This window comes from Oxyura jamaicensis, chromosome 20, assembly GCF_011077185.1.
Source record: "Oxyura jamaicensis isolate SHBP4307 breed ruddy duck chromosome 20, BPBGC_Ojam_1.0, whole genome shotgun sequence".
NCBI lineage: Eukaryota > Metazoa > Chordata > Aves > Anseriformes > Anatidae > Oxyura > Oxyura jamaicensis.
Window position 1 is genome coordinate 8,265,476 of NC_048912.1, and position 23,811 is coordinate 8,289,286.

General features: G+C 40.5%; 1 long non-coding RNA gene across 1 annotated transcript; it reads right to left on the minus strand.

The window, feature by feature from the left end:
- Nucleotides 1-17,039: 17,039 nt before the first annotated feature.
- LOC118176506 lies at nucleotides 17,040-20,240 on the minus strand. Its single transcript, XR_004755442.1, has 4 exons — nucleotides 20,172-20,240; nucleotides 19,809-19,943; nucleotides 19,167-19,211; nucleotides 17,040-17,995 (listed from the first exon to the last, which is right to left on the minus strand). It is a non-coding gene; the product is annotated as an uncharacterized LOC118176506 (long non-coding RNA).
- Nucleotides 20,241-23,811: the final 3,571 nt, after the last annotated feature.

Consider the following 23,811-nt stretch of genomic DNA (forward strand, 5'->3'; position numbering starts at 1 on the left):
ATAGTATTTTGAAAAGCCTATAAAAACGTTAGTCATTGAAAAGATTCACGCAAAAAAAAACCTTGAAGCAAGTGAAAAAATTGCGCTTTGAAAGTGGCCACGGTGCCAAATTGGTTGGGTCACCACACAGTGGGTCATTTCCATTTTGTCTGACTCCACATAAAAATGGCTGATTAAATACTCCCTACGAGAGCCACCTGGGTGGCCCCTGGTGTTTGGTGGCACGCCAGAGGGGCAGTCCCTGTGGCTCCCTTGCCTTGCTGCACCCCACTTCGCTGAGTCTCAGATCTACTTCGCTGCAAAGCCTCAGAGAGTTAAAGAGTGGTCACCTCCACCCTTCTGATCCCCACCGAAGGCAGCTGGACATTGCACAAGCAAAAGTGTGAGGCTCCTTAAGCATTTGGAGATGGGGATTGCAAAATCTGTGGGGGAGACTTGATTTCTTTTGTTTTCCTATTTAATCCTCTCCAGGGATTTTTCAATGAGATATTGGGTTGGCTAAGAGGTGATTTTGTGTTGAATTCAGATTTAGGTTCAAAGTTGGACTCAACATGCACTTGCCAGTGGGTTCACATTTCCCTAGGGTCTGTGCCTCAGTTTCCCTCTTGTAAAATGAGGATGGCATCTCCGCAGCTGCAGAGCTGTTGTGAGGGCAAACATCCAGACATGGATCTATAGATTATTGTGTGTGTGTGTCAGGAGGGTGATTTAGGGTGGAAAACCTGAATCTGGGTAGACACCACGAAGGTTGGGAGGAAACAATAGTACATAACGAGGCCACGCAATTGCCACAGACACAGTTACACAATACTACAGTCTCATTTTACTGGTTAATTCATCAGCATTTTTAACTTTAAAAGACCTGTGTTTTGTACATTTATTATATCCTAAATTTTGCACCTGTGAACACAGTCATTCCAAGTGCCTGTGGTTCAGTTCAGGTTTGACTTTTTTTGGGATGCTTCAGGAGGGGGGAGCTGTAGTTTGTACATGACAACCATGAAAAGATCTTAACGTAGTAGAGCAAGGTAAACAGTGCATCATGATCTCATTAGTTATATATCCTCTTGGGGTTTTGTTTTGTTTTTATGGTGTCTCTTAAGGGGTTCCATTTAGCTAAGGATAATACAAATCTTAGAAAAAAATTCTCGCAGAGCAGAATTGCTTGGACAATTACTGAATGTGGAGGTCGGGACAAATTTTGTTTTTCAGACCACTTTTCTTGCTGTTTCCTCTGCAAGCAAATCACTGTCTCACAAACCCCTACTCTTGATGGGGTACTCTGAATTGACATGTTCCATCAGAAACTTTGCATTTATTAATATAAAATAGAGATTAACAGGTATTTAAAATCACTCTGACCATTTTTATCTGGTGATTACTCCACCCTCATGTTTCCCAAAGAGCTTCTATATATTTGTTTGTTTAACCAGCAGTTTGAAATGCTCTTTGTTTCCAAAGTGTGTCCTGAGGAAATAGACTGTTAAACAAGATTGATAGCAATTGATCCACAGATAGGTATTTACATTGATGAATTTTCTCCTTTTACACTTGATATGCTCAGTATAACCAACAGATTTTCATTTATTACACATAATGCTGCCAGCCCACACCAGCGAATTTATTAAACATGCTGTTTTATGTATCAAGCTGAGACAGACAGCCCTGTACAGTAGATCCATATTTAAAATAAGCGTCTCATGTGGAGAATTTGTACTGAATTTAAAAGAATATATTATATGAAATCAATGGAAGTTTTGGTATTGATTTCAGAGTACTGGGATTTCAGTTGGTATGGCTCTATCACACTGAGAGCAGAAGGCGTGTTGGAAAGCATTAACATGAAAAATAAAAAAAACAATACACATTGCTGTATTTAAGGCTGGGAAGACAGCAAAAGTAGGAGAAAACACAACTGACTGGAAAATATAGGAAGAGGGGAAATGTGACCAAAAAACTTCTCAGAAGGCACCTCCAGCTAGCAGTGATTATAAATAGGCTGTGCTGCATGATTACATCATATGCAAAAGGCATGTTACTTGGCTTTAGCACGATCATATGGATTAGCATGATTACAGCTTCTGGATTTGAAAAATAGCAGGCTTCCTTTTCTGGCTTGACATTTATTTATTTTTTTAAGAAGAGTCCAGAGGAACAGTCTTCTACCACCAACAGAGCTGAGGCATCATTCATGATAGGCATACTTCCAACAGGAGCCCAGCCCCACCCTCGAGGCTGATAAAAGGAAGCTTTTTTAATGCTGTGCATTATGAGCACGTGGAATTCATTGCCACAAGAAACTGCTTCCAGCGGCAGGAACCACGGCTCTGCCCAGCCCTGGAAATTCCTCTCTTTAGGAATGTCACTGCCAAATGATTAGGGCTGTGGCAGATCTGACAAGTATGTTTGTGGTGATACATACATTTATGTATACATGTTGGTATACGTGTGTATATATATCACCATACACACACACTAACTCCCACCAAGGTAAAGAGTATTTTCTTAAATCCTGTGCTGATCCTACTCTGATCAGTTCAATTTATTTCTGGAAAGGATGTACACATTTACAATGTAAACTTTCTTTCTAAATTTAGAATTTAAATACAAATATGTCTTTTTCTAAGCTGTGCTATGGTTTACCCTTTTTTTTTTTTTTTTTTTTTTTTTTTTTTAAAGCTCAGAGAGGGGAGGAAAAAAGCCTTGACATACTCTGAGGCACACCAGTTCACTTTCCTCATGTATTCTTCCCACCACACCTTACTGCAGGCCCTCAGGACTTATCTCCATTACATGGAAGATGACTTAAATGTTACCTGTTTGACATGTTTAGGAAGCATCAATTTTGCTGATATAAAGTTGACCATAGCTCTGTAGCTAATGTAAATCAGGCTGATTAATGTTCATCGTTGGGCCAGTTAATCAGGAGTCCCAGACATTCAAATTCAGAGCTGGTTAATAAGTATGTTAAATTCCATGTTGATGAGTATTTTTGACTCCCAAACTAGACTTTACTTGAAGTGAGGAGACACACTCTTGAGACAGTTTTTATACCACTATAACTATGATTTTTTTTTTCTTCTCCTACTTTATAACAAAGTAAGCATTATGTTTTTCCAGTCAGTCTGTCTATTCATCCATCTTTCAAACGAGTCTTGAGCCTGCTGCCTGTTTGTGTCCAAGCTGACAATAGGATAGCAGTTTCAAAAAACATGAGTTCTTGGAAACTGTTTGACAATCGGCATCTAAACAGGGAGGAAAGATGCACATTATGTCTTCACTGAAAGAGAGAGCTGTGGTTCAACTCCTACCTGCATGGCAGCCGGCAGCCAGGCAGCACATTAGCACTGCTGGCCCACCACCCAGTTTGTAGCTTCAGGTCTGCACACACATGCTGGCACCAGCCACCCAAACATGTCAAGGACTGAGCAGGTGAAACACCAAGGAACAGGAGAATGATGGAGCAGAAACAGGCTTCCTTAGCCTGCTGCACCGGGACAGCTTACTTATTGACCTATCAGGCCAATTAGCATGGCTCCTGTTAATACAGGCACTGTAGACAGCTTAAGTACTTTCTGTGCAGGAATTAATACAACTACCCTCACTAGAGCAATACCTTATATGTATTTGCAGGGCAAAATAATTAAGGGGTACACCTGTTCATGAATAAACTTTAAGCTAAATTTAGGCACTCCTGGATTTACTTCCAGTTTCTCAAACATAGGGCTAAAATCTGTGACACCAAATCTTTGAACATCCTAAAAGGATCTAGGCACTGACATTACTGACATTTAAGAGCTAAAATACAAAGTGTTGAAAGCTGCTAACAGAGCTTCATATTTTCTGTACACTAAATGTAGCATCCAGGTAACAGCATCAGAGAACAGTTATTCACTAATAACAAGTTGTTAAGTGTGAGCCAATGTTCACACTATTTTAATGCTCATGTTAAAGATGGGAACAAACCCTGTTGTTTTAGGTGTTGTCATTCTGCATAGCCGTCTGATTGCCCCCATTCCCAGCGTCTACTCCAGCTCCATTAGCTGGGATTTCCCTGAAGAGATTACATTATTTTGCATTATGTTCTAGGAACAATATTTAGACATGGATGATGGGGCTGAAGAGGGAATGAGGAGTTTGGAGGTGATGAAATCTTCACACCTCCATTAGAGCGTGGGAAGGTAAAGGAGAAAGAAGCACAATGGTGTGTAAGATGTATTCATAGTTACCCTCCCTCCCTACTTGTAAACAGTTTCTCCTACTCAGGCTGACCATGCTGACAATTCTAAAACATTTTATAAACACAACAGAAGTAGCACCTTCAGAATAGTACTCCTAATGCAGCTAATGGACTGCCGATTCCCATGGGTTCTGTGCTGTTACATCTAAAATGCATTTTATAAAAGATGCGTCTGACTGAAGACGCAGGAAGCAGCTTGATTGGAAGTTATGTGTCCCAAGTAAGCTGAGGAATAACATAGGAATTGTAACTTTTTGAAAGAGCCACCAACTGGCTCCCCAGCCTGGAGGAATGAGAGGCATGTGGGATAGGCAGGTAAACAAACAAATCTGTGGATGTTTGTTAAAATGCCCAAGCGTTTCATCTAGGCAAGAGTAAACACTATCAGCTCTATTTCTCACAGCATGAGAAGTGTCCTAGTGTAATATCTTGTATTAGATGGCAGATGCAATCTGGAGAGTGAGGCATACACCTCTGCCCAAGAATACAAACCAAATATTTTAAGGAATGGATTAACTGTGTGTTAAGTGAATAGCAGTCCTCCACTCTGCAATATTTATTCATTTGCAAACACCTAGTTGCTTCTGAATAAACACTAAGATCAGAGGTAAGCGTAACTTGTCATTGTGGTGCTGCCTTCATTGAATTTCATGACCCAATGATACATCCCAGATAGTAACAGGAATCCTGTGAGGTCATTTCCTTCCAGACAAGGTACACAAACTCTATTTTAACACTAAGCTGTAATGGAGCCATCAGAAATGTCTAATTATTGTCCCTTTTACAGGCGAGAATGCAGGCAGCAGTGTAAGGGGGCCCCAGATTAACCGTCAATCCAGGTCATCACGGCTGCCTCAGGGCTGGCGTTTTTCAGTGGTAAATCTGCTTCAGAATTACAAATTGAGCCCAATGGGGTTTGATCATGAGGTATATATATATATTTTTAATAGACATCAAACCATATCAAAATGCGATTGTAAAATAATTTGGCAACAATGCTAAACGCTATTCAGTAAGTAATTAGGATGACTTTCCCTGTATACTTACCATCTTGAATAACCATGAGAGACTTGCATGGGGTATCATTTCATAATTTGTCAATACATTGTGCCATTATGTTAATGGTTGGACTTGATCTTAGAGGTCTTTTCCTAAACGATTCTATGATTCCCAAAAAGTAGCTTCCTGCACTCTATGAAAGGCTCATGAAACACATTGTGTGTCTTGGCAGAGGGCTGACCTTGTTTCAAGAGATCCCTTACCAGGTTGCCAAGAAAGTCTGCTGGGCATTTGTGAGTTTATGCAGGGTAGGCTTGAAACAACAGCTCAGAGAATTATGCATTTCCTGTTCATGTCAATGAAGCACCAAGATCGAAATTGAATTATTTTCAGATGTCAAAATACCACTTAGCAGGGATCTTCTACTTAGTAAAATTAGCTCTTTCTGCTTTTATGACTATGGTTAGTTAATATATGTATTTGATGTTTTAGACCTAATTCCATTTCTTTTGCTACAGCAGGTGTTTCCAGGCCCCCCCCCCCCCAATTATTTTCATCAGTTATATCCTAGTCCTAAATTTGTCTGGTTTCCATGTGTGACTTTGGTTCATGCCATTCCTAATGAAGGGTTGACAACCAATTGTTAGTAGAGATTCAGAGCATTAGCAGGTTTGGGAGGTGCTATCTGGTCTTTGATAGCTCAGCTTTCATTTAAAAAATAATAATAATCAACCAACCACAAAAAAAAAAAAAAAGGCACCCTGGTTTTGGTTGTTATGGTTGGAAAACAAGGGGTGAAAAAAATAAAAAAATAACAGCTAAACATTAACACTTAAAACAATGAATTAAATGAAGTCAACACCAAGCTTACTGAATGGCAGCCTGAAAGAAAATGGGACAAATCTATGAATTGCACTTCTTGTGAAGTGTTAGTTTATATGTAGAATGATGAATTAGATATCTAACAGGATTAGGTTTAGTACTCTACTTCTTACAATATGAATATAACGTAGAAAATGAAGGGGATTTAACAGTGTGATCACTCTTGAACATTTGAATAATTTACTGTTTTCACATTTATGGATCATGTGCTGAGTGTAAACTTTGGAAGAACGTCACCCTTTTGCCTCATTCCAAATTTCTTACACTGATTCTTGGGCAAGTCTTGAAGATGGCAGTAAGTTCTGCCTGCTGCAAGTAACACTCTTTCAAATAACTCTTTGGTTTTGATCTGGATATTATGCAGATGTTGAAATGCACAGCAGTGAACCATGAGCCCACGGAAGATAAGACTCCACATTTTATATTATTCAGTATCCTTGCTTAGATCAGTTTAGGTCAACTAAAAATTGCATTGGAATTTCTTTACACAAGAAAATAAATCACCAAGATTTAAAGTCCACAGTGAATATTCAGCATCTAAGCTGTGTAGCCATGTGTCTACATTACTGTATTGTAGAGTTACAGCTTATGTATTTTAAGTCAGATCAGAAAATTCAGGCCAAAGTATTGTAAACTGCCACTTTCTGTGAAGCGTTTCTTCTGTCAAACACCACTTTAAGCAAAAAAAAAAAAAAAAAAAAAAAAAAAAGAGTATAGCTACTCAGTTTTCTTTTCAAACAAAGGAAATTATTTTTTAGTGTTAGGTCATACATGGTTCATGTATCATCTCCCCAACTGGCTGAAACAGACTTTAGTCATCATCAAGGCAGTTTAAATACAACCCTTAGAAATGAAAGAAGGGACCTGGAATTGGTAGATAAATACACTGAAACTAAGCAACTGAGATTTGGGACAGAACTAATTAAGTTTAATAGCTGTCCCCAAGCACGATTAAACAAAATAGGATATCTTCGCTGGCCAAGTCACTTCAGCTAGTCAATTCTGGTATAAACTATAAACCAGCTATATTTTTTCTGCCTAGGAAGCTCGGTTGTTTCATTGTAACCCCATTTACAGTGGCTGATCAGACTGGTTTAGGAGCTGCTGTTTTCACTGCTGATTAATTAACTAGAGCGATCTATTTTCTGCAGTTATACCAATGTAGCAGGACCAGCTAGCAGAGCTGTCTCCATAGGTAAAGCCCCCCTTTCAGCTCTTTTACAGTGTCTCCTGTATCTACGAGCCCCTTAGTACTGATTTTTCCCTCTCCTGGTGTAAATGGTGCACCATCACCATGTGTCTGTGTATGTCAGGTCGGCTGCTGTCCCTCAGGGTGTACTGCACAGAGGCTTTTCAGGTCAGGCTTTTCAGTGGAGGTGTGTAGAGGATGGTGGATTTGAGACCTGCATGTCTACCCAGTTGTTCCAGGTACGCTGTGGCCTCAGTAAGCGGGTAAGATGCCAAGCAACTGCTAAGCCACTTGCTTCAGAGAGTTGCAAGGTGATGCATTTGTGAAAGTGATGCTGCATTACTGCTCCTCAGCCCACTGCTGGGGAGCCAGGATAAAGCTTTCTGGAGGAAGAAAACTAGGCAAAGCTAAAATATTTGTTGTATCTGGCTCAATCCAAAAATGCTTCTTACAGTCCTTTGTAATTAGCAGCTAGCTCTCAGCCAAGCTTCAAGTTAAACTGATGCATTAAATGAAGATAGGCCCTTCTTCCATACAAACCTCCCACTTTTCAGCTAGTTCCAGCTGTAACTGGGTTATCCCTGATTACAAGTGTTCAACAGCTTGAATTTTATTTTTGTTATGCTAGCTAAGGTGCAGTCTACTCTACAGACTTTAACTAGATTAAAAGACAGATCAGCTATAATTGGAGTCCCTGATTGAATTAGATTGGGATTACAAATATAATTGGATACTACCCTATTTGAGGCACTTCAAAGGAAATATATCTTCAGTGCATGGAAGCTGAAAAATCAACAGACTTATTGAAAACCTTGATCCTGTTTCCTGTGTAGATGTAGCTAGTCCTGTACCATTGCAGAGCCTTCAGCAGAAAGATATTATTTAAAAGCCAATTGTGTTGGTGGAAACTATAAACCAGACTTTTGACATACATTCACAAGTCAAAGGCAACATAACCTTGCAGTTTCGTAATCTTGCCCGTGCTAGTGATCCAGCCAGATTAGGCTAAAACTGTGCCTGAAAGGAGCTTTAAAACCTAGTAACAAGTCCTAAGTATGGACTAATACGCCACAGGTTTTATTGTAGGATATAAGCTAGGAGGCACAGTTTAAGCAACGAATTCCTTTTGCTGACATGGCTTTTGCAGACATTTCCATTTGAAAAGAGCAGTTGGTTGAACAATGGTTTCTGCGCTGGTTCAGTGCTTGACACCTTGCAGCATGTAAAGGACAAAGGCTTGAAGACTTTTTTTTTCATATGATATCTTTTCCTGTTTGGGGCCTTTAGTCTTTGCACTACTGTGAGCCTTGAGCCACCAGAGCTCTGGTTAAGTAGGTCACACCATAAACAGGCTTATCAGAATAACAGCAGGCTCACAATTCAAATAGGAAAAACGTAGAGAATTTATTTTGCAAGAGAAACAAAACAAATCTAGCAGCCTCTTAACTGACAGGGCATTTCACAAAACAAATTAAAATTCGACCCTCAAAGTATCTAGTCCTATTTCTATACAAGTCACCATAAAGATATTAACATTATTCAGAGGGTGGCTATGGTGCTCCATTGTTGTCCAGACTTAAGGTCTCCTGAGCCTTCTACATCTTAGCCTCCTCAATCTCCTTATCTAGGCTCCTCAAAAGCCTTGAAATATTCAAGCTTATATGGAAATAAATTGTTATGCAAGAGGTATTCTTGGATGAAAACACCCAGCTTGGGTTGCTTTCTTGATTATTTTTTGGATGCTTCTTTTATACTTTCTCCTTCAGGTTTCATCAAAAAGTTGCCACTTGTGTAAAGACTGCTGACCCAGTGTCATATGCTACTCACCGTAGGAGTTTCAAAGTGCCTTTCCACACATGAAATATTGTTTAGAAGATAAAAGTGACCTCAACAAATCTATAATCCCTTCAGCCATTCCCTGTAACACTCTCAATCCTGGCTCCCTCCACAAATATGCAAAAGCAACAGAACACCTTTGTAGGATGCTCAGAGAAGCTGGAATTACATTTAATAAATTATAGCACACATGCCTGTGTTTCCCCCATACTTTTGCTGATTAACTGTTAGTGGCACCCGTGTTTAGATGTACTCCAAGACAAATTGGATGCTGATTTATTTTTTGTCACTCCACAATTAGGTATTCTCAGGGAAGATGACAAATGCATTAAAGCAATTCCATATCCAAAAATGAGACCTATAACCATGAAAAAAAGAGCTATGGGACTCTTGGCTCTTTTGTAAAAGATCATGAATAGCTAGGAGAGGTTTTATTTATGTCACATGTATACACAAGATTTATGCTTGCAATTAAGTTTCAGTGTAAATTAGACTAGCCTGTGTGTCTGTTTAATTGCAGGTGCAAATCAACTCGTTAAAACATCTTCTTCTGTCCCACTTGGGTTTGTAAGCAGTTCACATCTGAGCTCCAAAACTCTGCATATATTTTGCAGGTGACAGTTGTGCCTAGAAGAAGCAACATAGACCCCAGCTCGCAAATGTTCAACTAGTAAATGCTTCCTTCTGCATTTTAATTAATATGGCTATTCAATGAAAAGTCCTATTTATTAGGTTTTACTACATAAATTCCCTCAATTTTGCACATCAAGAGAGTAAAACAAATCCAAATATTGATCTATGCTGAAAATACAGATACAGCTGAAAAGGTATCTTTCTTTTACTTGAGATTTTCCAATTTCTAAGCCTGGTGTTATGTGACAACTTTAGCATGAACAATCTTTATCTCTGTGCTAGTTAATTGAGAGAGGTCAGATTACTTCAAGGAGCCAATCACTTCGGGGTGGGGGTTGCTGTAATTTAGGACACAAGGAATTTTGACTCCAAGAACAATTCTTTTCAAACTTTTCTTTTCATCTCCAAAGATTAACTTTTAAATTTGCAGGGAGGAACAAACCAGAAACACAGAAGAGATTGGCAGTCACCTTGAATGTACTAAAGGCTGACCAAAGAGAGGAAAAAAATTGCAATTTCCTTTATTTACTAAGCTTGCTCCATTCCTGATTGCGTATGACTTGGCAACGATATATTGATTTTTCAGGAGTTTCTTTTTACAATTACAAAAGAAAACAAAATTACTGATTGGGAAGGAAAACTTCTTTGTTCTGTTTTGTAAAGGAAACAGGTTTTTGTGTGTTCGGGAGAAACAGAAATGCATTAAGAGAAGAGAAAGAAAAAGGAGATGATGCTACAAGAATCAATACAGAATTAGGTGAAAGAACGTTTTGTATGTTTTTAAGAAAATCATTTTTCATATACTAAATACATTTGCAGACTTGTTTCCTTACAAGCCTTCTCAAGTTGCAATTTTGAGTCTGAAGCAATAGGCCTCCTGATAGGTTTTAAGATGGAGGTAATCCTTTATTATTCTGGGAAAAGCAAAAGATTAGAAAACTTGGGCTTTCAGAGACCTGAAATAATCTTCAAAAATACATGTATATTTATCATCCTTACAGCTGTGTCAAAGAAGGTATAAAGTTGTCACTGCCTAAGGGTTGAAAGACTTGATCAGGCATCATCAACTTGCATGGCTCTCCCTCAAAATGAGGCAATGAAGGGAACTGCATGTTGCGTGGCACATCAGGTCTCAGAAAAGGCACAACCACCTACGATAATCAGCGAGCAGTCTATCACCTGCATTTCCCATTATTTTGGGCAGTCAGTATGCTCAGGACTGTATAAACACAGAAGAGGACAAAGATGCAGTCAGGAGACCCAGTGTTTTCTCTCAAGGTGAAGCTACAGAGTAAACTTGGGAGAAGACTAAAGCCTTCTCCCTTGCGTGGCAGCAAGACTTTAGATGGGTTTTCTTGTTCACAGAGCCAAAACCTCCCACCTGAGGGCTGATACTAAATGTCACCAAGCTAAACAGCAGCATAGCTAGGCGCTCCCACCTCTATTTTGTTCTTTTTATGCTGCATTGGCTGAAAAATGCCAGTAAGGAGTTTGTAACTCAGTTGGATTATTTCCTCAGACCATGACCACCAAAAAAAAAAAAAAAAAACCCTTGCGGATCCAGCAGCTGAGGAGAAGCACGTGGGGCTGAACTAAGCTAGGCATGAGCTGCAGCCTCCTGCCACATCCCTGGGATGGATCTGGTGTAGCAAGGCAGTGAGCATCAATCAGCACAGAAAGGACCCAGCTAGAAAAACTCCCATCAAATTCTCTTTTATCAGGTTCTCACCAGCATGGCTGCAGTCAGGACAGGATCAGGTCTCATATCCAGGAGCACTTTCGAGGAAGCTGTACAGGATTTTAATTTCTTTTTGCTACTAATGTAATTTCACCTCTAGGAAAGGGAAATTAGTCAGCAATTATGCAATTACCAGCCATTCTGAAGCTCAATTAATGCATTCTGTAACCTTCTGAGAAAGAGGAGAGCACAGCATGGATATACATGCTGGGAGTTTCTGTATATTTTTAATTCAATTGATAGGGCTGTGTGTAAAGCTGACTACAGTCAGATCAGTTGGGATGTAAATCTGCAGCTCCCCAATCAGGCTCAGCTGTGTGTTAGCCTTGGTGCACATTATTTCAGGCCCCGCCTGTATGAATGGAGTTGCTTCAGTACAAGGAATTTTGTTGCAATAGCCTGGGGCAGCCATACACAAACAACCAGCCTCTCAGAAAGAAATACTCTCAATGAGTAACCCAGGATACAGTTTCCTGGGCTAGGGTGGATTTACCTCAAGTCATGGAATTGCGTAGCATGGGCACTCCCTGCTCCCCCCCCCCCCCTTTTTTTTTTTTTATTTATTTTAATAGCCTGCCCCATCTTTTTCCAGGGAGGCAGTGGGGGTGTTCCTGGGGTTAAGCAGTTTTTTGAATATTTAGGTATCTACAGAGATTTATCAGGAGCAGTGACATCAAAATAAGGCTTGATGTAAAAACTTACAAGGAACTTGAAAATTAGTGAAACAAAGAAAGAATTAACAGCATCTGAAGCCCACATATATTTCACAGTGTAACACCCAGGTTTGCTTTTCCCAGGGGTGTTGCAGCCCACTCCCCAGTTTCTGCACAGCTCTGGGATAAATTTGCACCACTGAAAGCCACAAGCATGCTTTGTCACTTCCTAGTGCACCTAGCCAAAACACATTACCAATACAAGAGGGGAATACAAAACACAAACACAAATTCACCTGTGTAGTCTTCACAAATCCTAAGGAAGGTGATCTCCAGCTCTTCTTTTGGGACACACATCTGCAGCCAGAGAAAAGCACCCACCCTTTGGCATGGTCCCTTAGCAAAGGACACCAGGCCCTGGGTGTGGGTATAAATTGGCTCTGACATCAGTGGCGTGATGTGTAACAGCTGAGCTCTGGCCCCAGCACCAACATCCATCAGCTGCTCTCCCACCTTGCTCCCTACTTTTAACATTCATTCAAGAAATGCTGATTTTATTTAATCAAGCCCTACATGGAATTCTGTGTTATCTACAAAAAGTGTTATGGAAACTCCATCCATGCATTCACAAGGAAAGAGGGAAAAAGATTGAATTCACCCGAGGACATATTTCTGCACACTTCCGTAATTTTGGGACCTGACTTTTACATGGCACTTCAGCTGATGGCACTTCTGAAAATGAATGACTGCTATTCAGAGCACTCAATGTTGTATCAAGCAGTTTCTTGGTAGGAGCTCTTCGGTTTCAGGTTACTAACTCCCACGATATTTGATGTTTCATTTAGAACTGGAGTTCCTAGAGAAACAAATGGTTGTATGAGAAGCCTTTCTTCTGTGGATCTGTAAAGTAATCTTAAAACACATGATAACAAAGAAAATCTTGAAAATGTGGGGTCTCTGTGGGGTTCACCCTAAGGTCACAACCCCCAGAAAGTAAATAGAACATTTCATATATTTGTATAAATCTCAGAGGGCTTATTGTGGAGATTTTTGGGAAATTGAAGCTAATACCTGCACTTTTTTTTTTTTTTTTTTCCTTGAATACCTGTGAGGCAGAATGCTATGTTTATCTCACCATTATGTGAGATGTATTCATTCAAACCCAGTGCATATTTATTTTTCCAGATACTATCAATGATATGTGAATAAAAAAAGCACAGGAAATCAGATTTTGGCCTGATGGCAATAGGAGCTTCAGTCTCTTTCTGCTTTTAGCCTGATTATCACAGTGGGCAAATAGATGGTGGCGATACAACTTGGAACAGGTATTAAAAATAAGGAAAAGAAAGCTCAGGGGAGCCAGATGGCAGGAAGTGAAGTAATGGGTAAATAAGAAGAAACAAGCGTCCTGACATGAGGAAAGAACAGCACGTCACCATGATCGATGGGCTCAAAGCGACAGATTGGTCGGACATAGAAAGATGTCTCAGCAAGACAGAGTTTAACTAAGTGGGCAGATCCAAGGTCCCTAGCTATAAAGCAGATTTGCCAAATTGCCTTTGATTCATTATATTTATGAGCTTAAAAAGGATGTAAAATATTTGTACTTTTTTTTTTCTTCTTCTTCCCCCAAACAGAATAACCATAAATAATGCAGGAAAAGGCTGAGTTCAGCAGTGTGGGAAGCGGCACCCACCTGAATGGGAGATGATGAATGTGAGATTAGGGGCATGTGGGATTGGGCCTGTGTGGAGTGAGACTTTAAGGACAAATCACAGCATGCAGGGCAGAAAACTTTTATCTAAGTAGCCTGGTATTGCTGTGCTCATAGAGCTCATCATCTCTTGTCTCCTACAGACAGAATCCTTCTGCAGAGCATTTGCACAGTCCCTTCCCTGCTGTGTCTGAACACCAACACTTCATTTTAGACCAGCAGAAATTGCTGTGTGGGACTAAAAGCGGGGAGGTCCCTATCTAGTTCAATAACCACTCTTGATACTGGACAGCAGTAGATGCTCAGAGCAGACAGTGTAAAAGACCTTGCATTAAGTTGATGCAAGATAATCAGCCACCACATTAGGTTTCATCTTGACCTGAGAATCAGAGTATAGATTAGGCTGTGAAGCCTGAGGTTAAACAACCCTTGCAGAAATGCTATTAGCAATTACAGTTAAACAAAGATAGTTCTGTCATCCAGTCTGCGCATGAAACTTTTAAAATCCTTGTCTGTGACCATGAGTCCCACAGTACTATAAATCACTTCACAGAAAAAAAGCATTTCCTATGAATTTGCTGTCTAAAATAATAAAATATCCCTTGAATGTCATGTCCCCTTTTTATGTGTCTCTCTTGAAATTTTAAATTATTTTCCTTCCTGCTGGAGTCAGGCTATTGTTTCATCTTTAAAAGCTTCTTGCCTGATTTTCAGAAGTGCTGAGCACCCACAAATGGAGTCAATGAGTTTTGTAAACGTTCAAAATCTTTTTCAGACCAAGGCATATTCTTTATGTTTAGCCAGTTCAATTATGCCGTTGATTTGAGGATCACACCTAGGAAGCACATGCTTCATGAAAGGATATGGGATCTGCTCTGAAGAAGCCTTTAAATAATTAAAACCAAAAATGGATCCAAAATCCAGTTGCTGGTTCTCCAGCTAACAACTTACCTTCTGCAGCCCTAAGCAGTATTTAATCTTCTGAAGAATAATTACTGCTTGTAAACATGTTAGCGAGAACAAAACAAGATTGGCCGAGAATCCATATGTTACAATTATTGGGTCTTGCTGTGGTAATGTGGGTGGGCTGAAGGCTGAATTTTCAAAGAAAAGATGCATGGGGAGAGAGAGAGCAGGAGCGCAGTTGAACCAGGCGCAGCACTGAGGCTGTTCTGTATCTGAACTTACTCAATGGAAGTAAAATATTTTGCTTATAAAGAATTTTCATAAACATGTCTTAGGATGTGTATTAGAGGTACGTCTTAGGATGTGCATTAGGAGTAAGCTAAACAAGATGGTATAAACACAGGAATGGCCTGTAATAGGAGAATGAATGGCCTGCCTCTGCTTCCTCCAGCAGCCAGCGCCCAGGCTGCTGCACGGCTGCCTCCACCTCCTCCTTGCCAAGGGCACCAACCTGCATGGATCCGGCCCCTTGGCCAGCGTTTAAACCCAGGAGATGCCTAAATACAGGAGCACGTGGCCAATATGAGGATCTCATTTTTAAAAATGTCTTAAACTTGCTATAGCATCTAAGTTATCTTCAGCTAAAATGAAAAAGGGCAGAGTTACCCCAAGAGATGTCACGATGCCAAAAATGTCTAAAAGTTTCTCAGCCATGGAAAGAAGAAGTCAAATGAGCAAGGAGGTTTTTAATGGGTTTACTGTTACATGGGTATCTAAATCATCCTACCAAGATTTTAAAGGTATTTGAGCATTGACAGGTACAGATAAGCAGGTAAGGGGGCTTTCACAATAGTCCAGGCAGGTCAGGTGCCTAATTCCCATCAAAATTCAGAAACACCTCAAAATTTGTTTCCTTTTAATTTTATCTTCCAGTCTCAATGCCCATTAAACCCCGACGCAGGCAAACCTCAGCTAGGAAAATCAGATGGTCAGCATTTAAAATCTGATAGATGCCTAAATATAGACACTAATGCCTAATTTGAGACTTCCACTAAACTTGTTTCAAAACTACTACCACATCTAACCTATATAAAGGCACAAATGCACGCAGAATAATAATAATTGAATTCAAATGCTTTCATCCAGATAAAGTGCAGCAATTGAATTAAAATCTGCAAGGATTTTTGGAGCCAGGGTGGACAGTGTAAGTTATAATCAAGTTTACTGTATAAAGTACTAATTATACATCCATGGTATTCATCAGGCTAAAATGTTTCCTGTATGATGCAAAAAAAGTATGGTAAAGATTAAATTAATCACACATTTTATAGATGAAACTATGTTTCTAATATTTTGTAACTAACAATAACTTTAAAGAGTGACTGTAAATATATAGTGTTTTGGAACTTTAAGAGATTAAAATAAATAACATATGGACCCAAATCATCTGTGAGGCCTGGATTATGGTTTTGCTAACATCACTTGTAGAAGTATGATACTTTACTGACAAGTAAGGCTGGCAAAAAAGCCAGCTCAATATAAGCTCGGTAATATTGGCTAGAAAAGGACTTTTTACTAGTGAAACTGGGAACAGATTTAAGCTAAATTGACAACAAGCCAATACAGCCTGTGCTAGCAAGGCTCAACAGTGCTGAAACAGTATGGTGTCTGGCGTTGCTGCTATTAGCAAAAGTACAAGGAATAAATAGCTGTGCACTCTCAGCTGTCAGCACCATCCATTGAAATGATACAAAATAGATGAGAAAAAACTTGTTTTATCTAACTCCCACTTTCGTCCTTGCACTTCCATCCCTGTGCTTTCAAGCAGGTTGCACGGCTGGGTGCCTCAGCAGCCTGCCTGGCATGGCCGGGTGGGCTCCTGCAGCAAGGTGGGCTCCTGCAGCCAAGGCATGTCCCCCTGCCCCATGGCAAGGCAAGCCATGAACTTCAGCACAGTCCTAGTGAGGAAAGACATGGTGCTCACTTTCTCTGCTTCATCCTCAGCTGTGTGCTAATGTCCTTTCCTCATCATGGGCAGCTTCTGGGCAACATGTGACAAACACATTAGAAGAGGGGGCTAGTAAATGAAACAACAAAAAGGTTGTTTTCTTGACAGAGTAATTAATTTTGACTATTATTTTTTGAAACAGTGACTCTGCTCTGTTCTCTGCCTGTGGAGAAAGCTGACGAAGGGTGACAGCAGCTGTGGAAAGCATTCACACCCCGATAGCATGGCTGTGGCATCCCCAGTGAAAGCACCACCATGTAACGAGCGGAGAATTTCCATGTGATAATAAACAAAGAATATCTATGTGAAGATACTCTATGTGAAGTCACTCTTGTACTACTTTTATTTTTATTTTTATTTTTATTTTTTTCCCAACCCATTCCCCTGTTTATTTTGTGGCCTTAGCCTGATTAAGCTCCCCTTTTTTGTCTTTCTGCTTGGTCTCGTAGGCTGCATCACTAACAACTTGGTGCTATTTAGTTTTATTTGCTCTTAAAATGAACAAGGCATTCTTAGGATGTGTTATGTGATACTACTGTTTTGTTACTTCCCCTGGATAATAAACAGTCTGGAAATTAATGATTTATAAAGGGTTAGTGTTTGTGTGACAGAAACTAGGACAAGTGGCTTGACTCTGATCCTGTTTGTGCCTGTAACTCCAAATATTTTAATGAGTCAATTCTAATTTACATTTATTCAGAATCCTGCCCAATGCACTTCTTTTAACTTAACCAGTCAAACGAGCATTAAAGCAATGGCCACTGATGAAGAAACCTAGTGGAAGTCATCACTATATTTTCTTTGCCATGAAATACACACACAGCTGAACTGTGTTACAGAGGCACAATTCTGCACGGTAAACTCCAATCGGGCCTTGTTTGTTGTACAAATAAGCTTCAGCCCTCCAAGATTTAGGAGGACGCGGTATCAGCCCCTTGCACAATGCTGCTGGGAAGCTCTTCTCCCATGGGCTCAGCTGTCAGCTGCATGTCACGGGCTATGACCAACCTTATCTGCAGTTTCACGTTACGGAGACTTTTGAGGCCGTTGTGGTTTCCAATAATTCAGGACTCCCTCTGCTTTTTTTTTTTTTTTTTTTTTTCCTTTTCTCCTCTTCTCTGTACCACAGTCCTTTTTGTGTTGGTCCATCTGCTTAGGCAACCAGTCTATATGGTCCAGTTCAGGGAACTGATCCAACTTAAAAATAAACAGGAAAAAAATAAAGGTGGAGAGGCCAGCTTGGGGTGGGAACTGGGGAAGGTGTAAAGGGCAAGAACAGTTGAGGTCAGTCCTGTCACTGAGCCCTTTCTGTCATGAAAGCATGAATCATAAAATAATCAATGTATGAAAAGACCTCCAAGATCATCTGGTCCAGCCATCCCCCTACCACCCACTAAACCATGTCCCTAAGCTCACAGATGCCACAGGTATCCCTCTCAGCAGTTATCAAGCTGTGTCAAACACAGCCAGGAATATACTACGTGACACAGGTTTGATCTTGCAATAAAACTTAATCATCTATTACAGTAAAACAGCATTATGCTGAAAAGGTAAGCTTATTAACAACTGCTCGTGTCTTCGAGTGCAATTGCCTGGTCTTAATTCAGCTTTCGTTGAACTGGACAAGCCCTCCCCCAGCTGTATACAGAATATTCCCTTTTTAATGGGAAGATACTCAAGCACACCCTTAATAAATAAAAATGAGTAATTCTAAGTGATGCAGCAACAATTTTGGAGGTCACCACTAAAAATCAAGATTTGCTAAGAATGCCTGTTGCTCCAGCTGAATTGTGGAACAACTCCATGGATTCCTTTTATAAGCTGTGCACCTGCACAAATGTCATTAAAAATCCAAACAGAAATACTAGAAAGCAGTTCTCATGCGAGCTCACCAACACTTTCATGACACACGTATAAGTCCCAGGCCAAGCACGTGGGATATATAACACCCTCACACAATGGGCTTTTGTAAATGAGCTCAGGAGAGGCTCCAACGTAATTTACCATACAATGGCGCAGTGTGAGAGATGTGCAAATCTGTAAACACCCCCCCCAGTGTTTTCTGGGTTTGAAACAGCACAGTAAGATCACATAACCTAAACTGCAGATGTAGGAGCAGAATGGGCATTTCAGCCACCCCCAGCTCCATTACAGAGACTCTGGGTCAATGTCTTTAAAATACTTCCAGCGTCATGGATCAGTGGCTACGTGAAAAGGAATAACATGAGTATTACGTGTGGGGTTTTGCTCGCATGCGCCTGTAAGCACGCTGTAAGGCTTGATGTCTCTCATTTCCCTCACAGACATCCTGAGAATGGCACGCGAATGGGGGTCCCTCTCTCATCACCCTTTTCTGCAGGAAACTCACCATAGGCAGACCTGAACAAACGTAGGAGTTCTGGAAGCAAAATGCCTGGGAATTGAAAGAAGGGAAGGTGTTATGAAAATTGTAAATCGTTACTGTATTTTTCTAGAAGATTAATGTCAGATCCTCAAGAAAAAGGCATGTCTACAGGCTGCTAATTTATTACCAGTAAAGCTTGATTTAATAAACTTGTGGTAAATATTTTCTGCATTTAAGACCCTTTAAGGCTTCAAAGGCTCCCATTTGCTTTAGGTCCCTAGGGATGTTGGTGCCAATGAGACATGTTTCATTAATTACGTTGCACAAATAAGCCAAATATTGCACAAATGTGTGTAGCAGCATCGTGAGGAATGCAGCAAGGACTCTGCCCAACTTCACACAGAGCAGAGCCGCCCAGCTGGGTGCTCTTTTGAAGAGCCACAGCCTGAAGCACACGCCTGGGACCTCTCCACACCCCAACATTTTATTGTTACTGCTTGGGCCAGCACAGCACTGCCAATAGATTTATCTCTGGAATCCCCAAACACGCCTTTCCCTGTGCATGGCACTATTAAATGGGAATAGAAAGAAAAAAGCATGCTGCAGAGACATCACAGATCCCTTGTGTCTCATTCCGTTGGAAATTATGCAAACATTGTGAGGTACCAGAGGATGCTGAAGCCTGAGGTTATGTCCCCATAGCTGTCTTTTCCTGGCACAGACTGGAGCAGGGCTTCTTGCTGCGAGGAGCCCGGAGGGGAGATGTTCTTGGGTCAGGTTCACAGCCACCGCTCTTCGGTGCTGGGAAATGAAAATAACAGTGATGTGAGTGAGTGTGCTGCAAGAAAACTTAATATACCAGGGAAAGGGAAGAACCAGAGATGTTTCACAGCTATTAGTAAAAGGTGACTGAAGCCACATGGCAACTGCACCTTTCAGAACGAGGTCTGTCACAAGAGCTACCAGCAAAGATGATTTTCCCAGAGGGGCACGCTGGGATAGAAATTATTATTTTGATTCTCATCTTACCTTTTTCCTTGCATAACTCACACACAGACCAGCAAACAGACATCTTGTCTGGGCAGGTGAAAGCCCCCTGTTAAACAAGCAGTTGATAAACTTTAAAGCTGAAGATAAACTTTAACCAGTCTCTCTCTAAACCACCTATCCTCACAGCCTGTGTTTTCATGGTAGCTGAGAGGGAAAATTAGCAAAACTCTATGGTAATTGGAAAATGGGAAGATGCTGTTTGACTGGCTGGACACGGGCAATTACAAGAGCACGCTGAAGTACTTACAGCTGAGGGAGGCCTTAAGAGCAGACGTTGACAGTGTGCCATATGTCAGGGCGCGTGCTGCTTTATATTACTTGGTGCAGCTTTGTGAAGGAACTGTACTTGGCTTGTATATGAATTTTAAATGAATTGTTAACACATTTTATGAATCTGGTAAAGGGGTGCTGAGGTGGGAGAGCGCACATGTCTATTCTGCAAGATGGAGTAAATAAATCATGACTTTCACGAGATAAAACTTTATTGAGCAGCAATAAACAACAGAAATACTTCTAGCAGCATTTAAAGCCATGTAAAAGGGAGCACAAAGGGCTGACTGCCTCGAGTACGTGCGCTTGTAACAGCTTGCATAGCACTGATGGGAGAGAAAGTGCTTTGCTGGAGGAGGGGGGCACGGAGCTGTCTCAGGGGGGATCACACACCGGCTGCTGTTCTGCAACTCCCTCGGCCTTTGGTCCCCAATGCCTTTCAATCTGCATTTGTTGTTCACATACAACATTGCTGCTCATCTACAACATTTTGGTGCCTTTCCCTAGACATAATCCTCCTCTTGCTCTGCCTTTCCCAACCATAAATTCCCCTGCTCTTTGCCCCACAGGTGGCTTTGGAGCAGAGGACACCTCTTATATGCCCACTGCACCTCCCTTCTGCCTGGATTCACACCCAGCAGGTGGGGAACACATCCTCCAGAATAACACACCCAAGGCCAGTGAGCTGATGTTTGACCAAAAAGTGAGGTGATCAAATTCCTAACATTTTCTCTTAAAGTTTTTCAGAAGAATACCTATGTCTATGCTTGTCAGTGCATTTGACCGTTCATAGCAGAGGGAGTAAGATCCACGTGTTGGGTCCTCTGCACTAGGGATAGACTCTGGAGAATCTTGGGCAACATGTGCAGGAATGGCATCCCAAATCTTTCTTAATGTGCTGGTGACTGACATATATTTGCACATGAAGCATTAGAAAACCAGAGGAGAAAACTACATGAATCAGTATCAACACGCTCTGGCAGCTACCTTGCTTGTGTGGCATGGACCAGTGTCCTACCATAAAGAATGCTTGGAGGTTTTAAAGAGCTAGGGTTGATTGCCACTCGCTTTGAGTATGGGCAGCAGGAGTCAAAATTTATACCAGAGCATTTTCTGTCATTTCTCAGGAATGCAGCTTGTATCAGGAGATAATGAAGAGCCTGTACAGTACACTTGGTGGGTGGAGCAGGCTCCATACAGGCCTTGTGCTATCGTCAGAAGTAACTTCATTTGACCACCAGGAACATCAACTTTTACTGGGGGGAATTAAGCCAAGTGTGGGTGTATGCAAAAATACCTCCACTTCAGACATATCGTACCAGTCAAGCCTGGCTGGCCTGCCTTCTTAAAGAGCTTAACTCCAAATACATCTACAGTGAGGGTATTCAAGTTAAGATATTACAATGAGAGAGAACAGATCTCCTTAATCAGGGGATTACTGCACAGAAAGATCCCCCCTCCCCCCGATATTGAGTCAAAGTACAAAAGATACTTATCTAAACTTACCCAAACAGCTTTCAGTTCAAAATCTTATGTAAACAGGTCTTTATAAAGCAACAAATATCACGCTTCCCCCAGCACTGTCAGATTTATCAATAAGTTCATTAAATTTGTAGGTTCAACTGTGACCCAATGAAATCAATTGCAACATTTCCACTGGACTCAATAGGACCAGGATTTCAGTCTGCAATTTGTGAAATTAGGAACATCAAGCTGTAGGACTCTGTTTTGATTTTGCTCCAGAAGTACATTTTGATCCAATATTTATTTGCTTTTCATAGATACGTGGATTATAGTTGGTCAAAACTGGGAAATGAAAACGAACAAAGTTCTCTTATACAAAGACAACAATACTTTACAATACTTTATGTTCCCATGAAAATTTAACGTGTAATGCTGCTACTCCCTCATCCCAGCTCAGGCACTCTGTAAAGACCAGAGTAACTTTCTTCATCCCAAAATATTCTGGGTTCCCAGAGAAATTCCATTAAACCTCAGTCTTCCAGAGATAACCACAGAAGAGGAGTCATGAATCACTCCTCTCAGGAAAAAAAGTTTTTCAGAGTAATAAAGCTTTTTCATTAAAAAAAAAAAAAAAAAAAAAAAAAAGTCACTTGCCTGATTGATCCCTTTTGGTTCAAGTGGAACAATACCTCTTACAATGGGACTACCCTACTTTTCCTCTAATGTGCTCACTGCAGCCCAATAAATCTGTTCCTCGGTGTGCCCATAATACCACCAGCTGATCAAGGCTCAGCTGAGTGCTGTATGTTTGGTGACGATGTAACAGGGATCCAAGGTAAGTAATCTCCTATATACATGACAGTAATCCCCCCTCCATACAGACATTTTTAAACCATCTTGATATAGAATTAAAAGAGAGATGCAAAAAGAGGCGAAATTTTTCAGGATATACAATGGAAGAATTTTATTACCATACTGACTGCATTATAAATCAAGTGCTCTGTAAATGCAATAAAACAATTGTTTAGTCTGCATGATTCATACCACAAACCTCAGTATTCTGTGTTTTGATCTTATTGCAGCAATAAACTGTCTAGACAGCAATTAACAAACTGTTTTTTCTTCAGATGTTTGGAGTGCCTTTGCTGCCTGATCGGCACTCAGAAATACAGGGCTTTTTCTTCTATTCCTATTAATTATCAGGTTGATCAAGAAGCACGGTTAGCCATTCTCTGTAATTGTACAACATTTCTCTTTAAGTGAATTGCTATAGGAAAAATACCGATAATATTGTTTTTCATTAGTACTAAGTAGCTAAGATAAAGATTTATTTTGCCATGGTGGTCTAGAATGAGCTTTAAACTATAATTTATACTGAGAAATAGCATGCCATTTTAGGCCCCGATTCAACAAACTACTTACTCATGTGCCCAACTTTAAGCACGTGAGAAATCCTGGCAGAATACATGTGTTTAAATTTTGGTGCATGACTTTGTATGTTCTTGAATTACAGACAAAAAAAATGATCCAACCTATATAGTTACCCCTTATCTTTCACAGGAGAAGTGGAGCAGTCACATTGCTTTTTGGTCTTCCGCTTAATGGTTTACCAGTCAGAGGTGAAATGGGAAGGGTCCTAAGACCTAGGTGGGAGAAAAGATACTCGAGAAAAACCTACAGAAAAGGATTAAAGATAGCTCCTTCAGATATTCCTTTAGCATACATGATACAATGAAGGCTTTGAAAAATTATAATGAAATTACAGAGGGTTTTACAGAAGGTTAAACAGAACTGTATTTCCCACAGTGGCCATGCAGGTGAACACTTCCCTTTCAGGAATGATTTAGGGTGTGAGAGGAAGCTGGAGCAGGACGAGCAGGAGCTG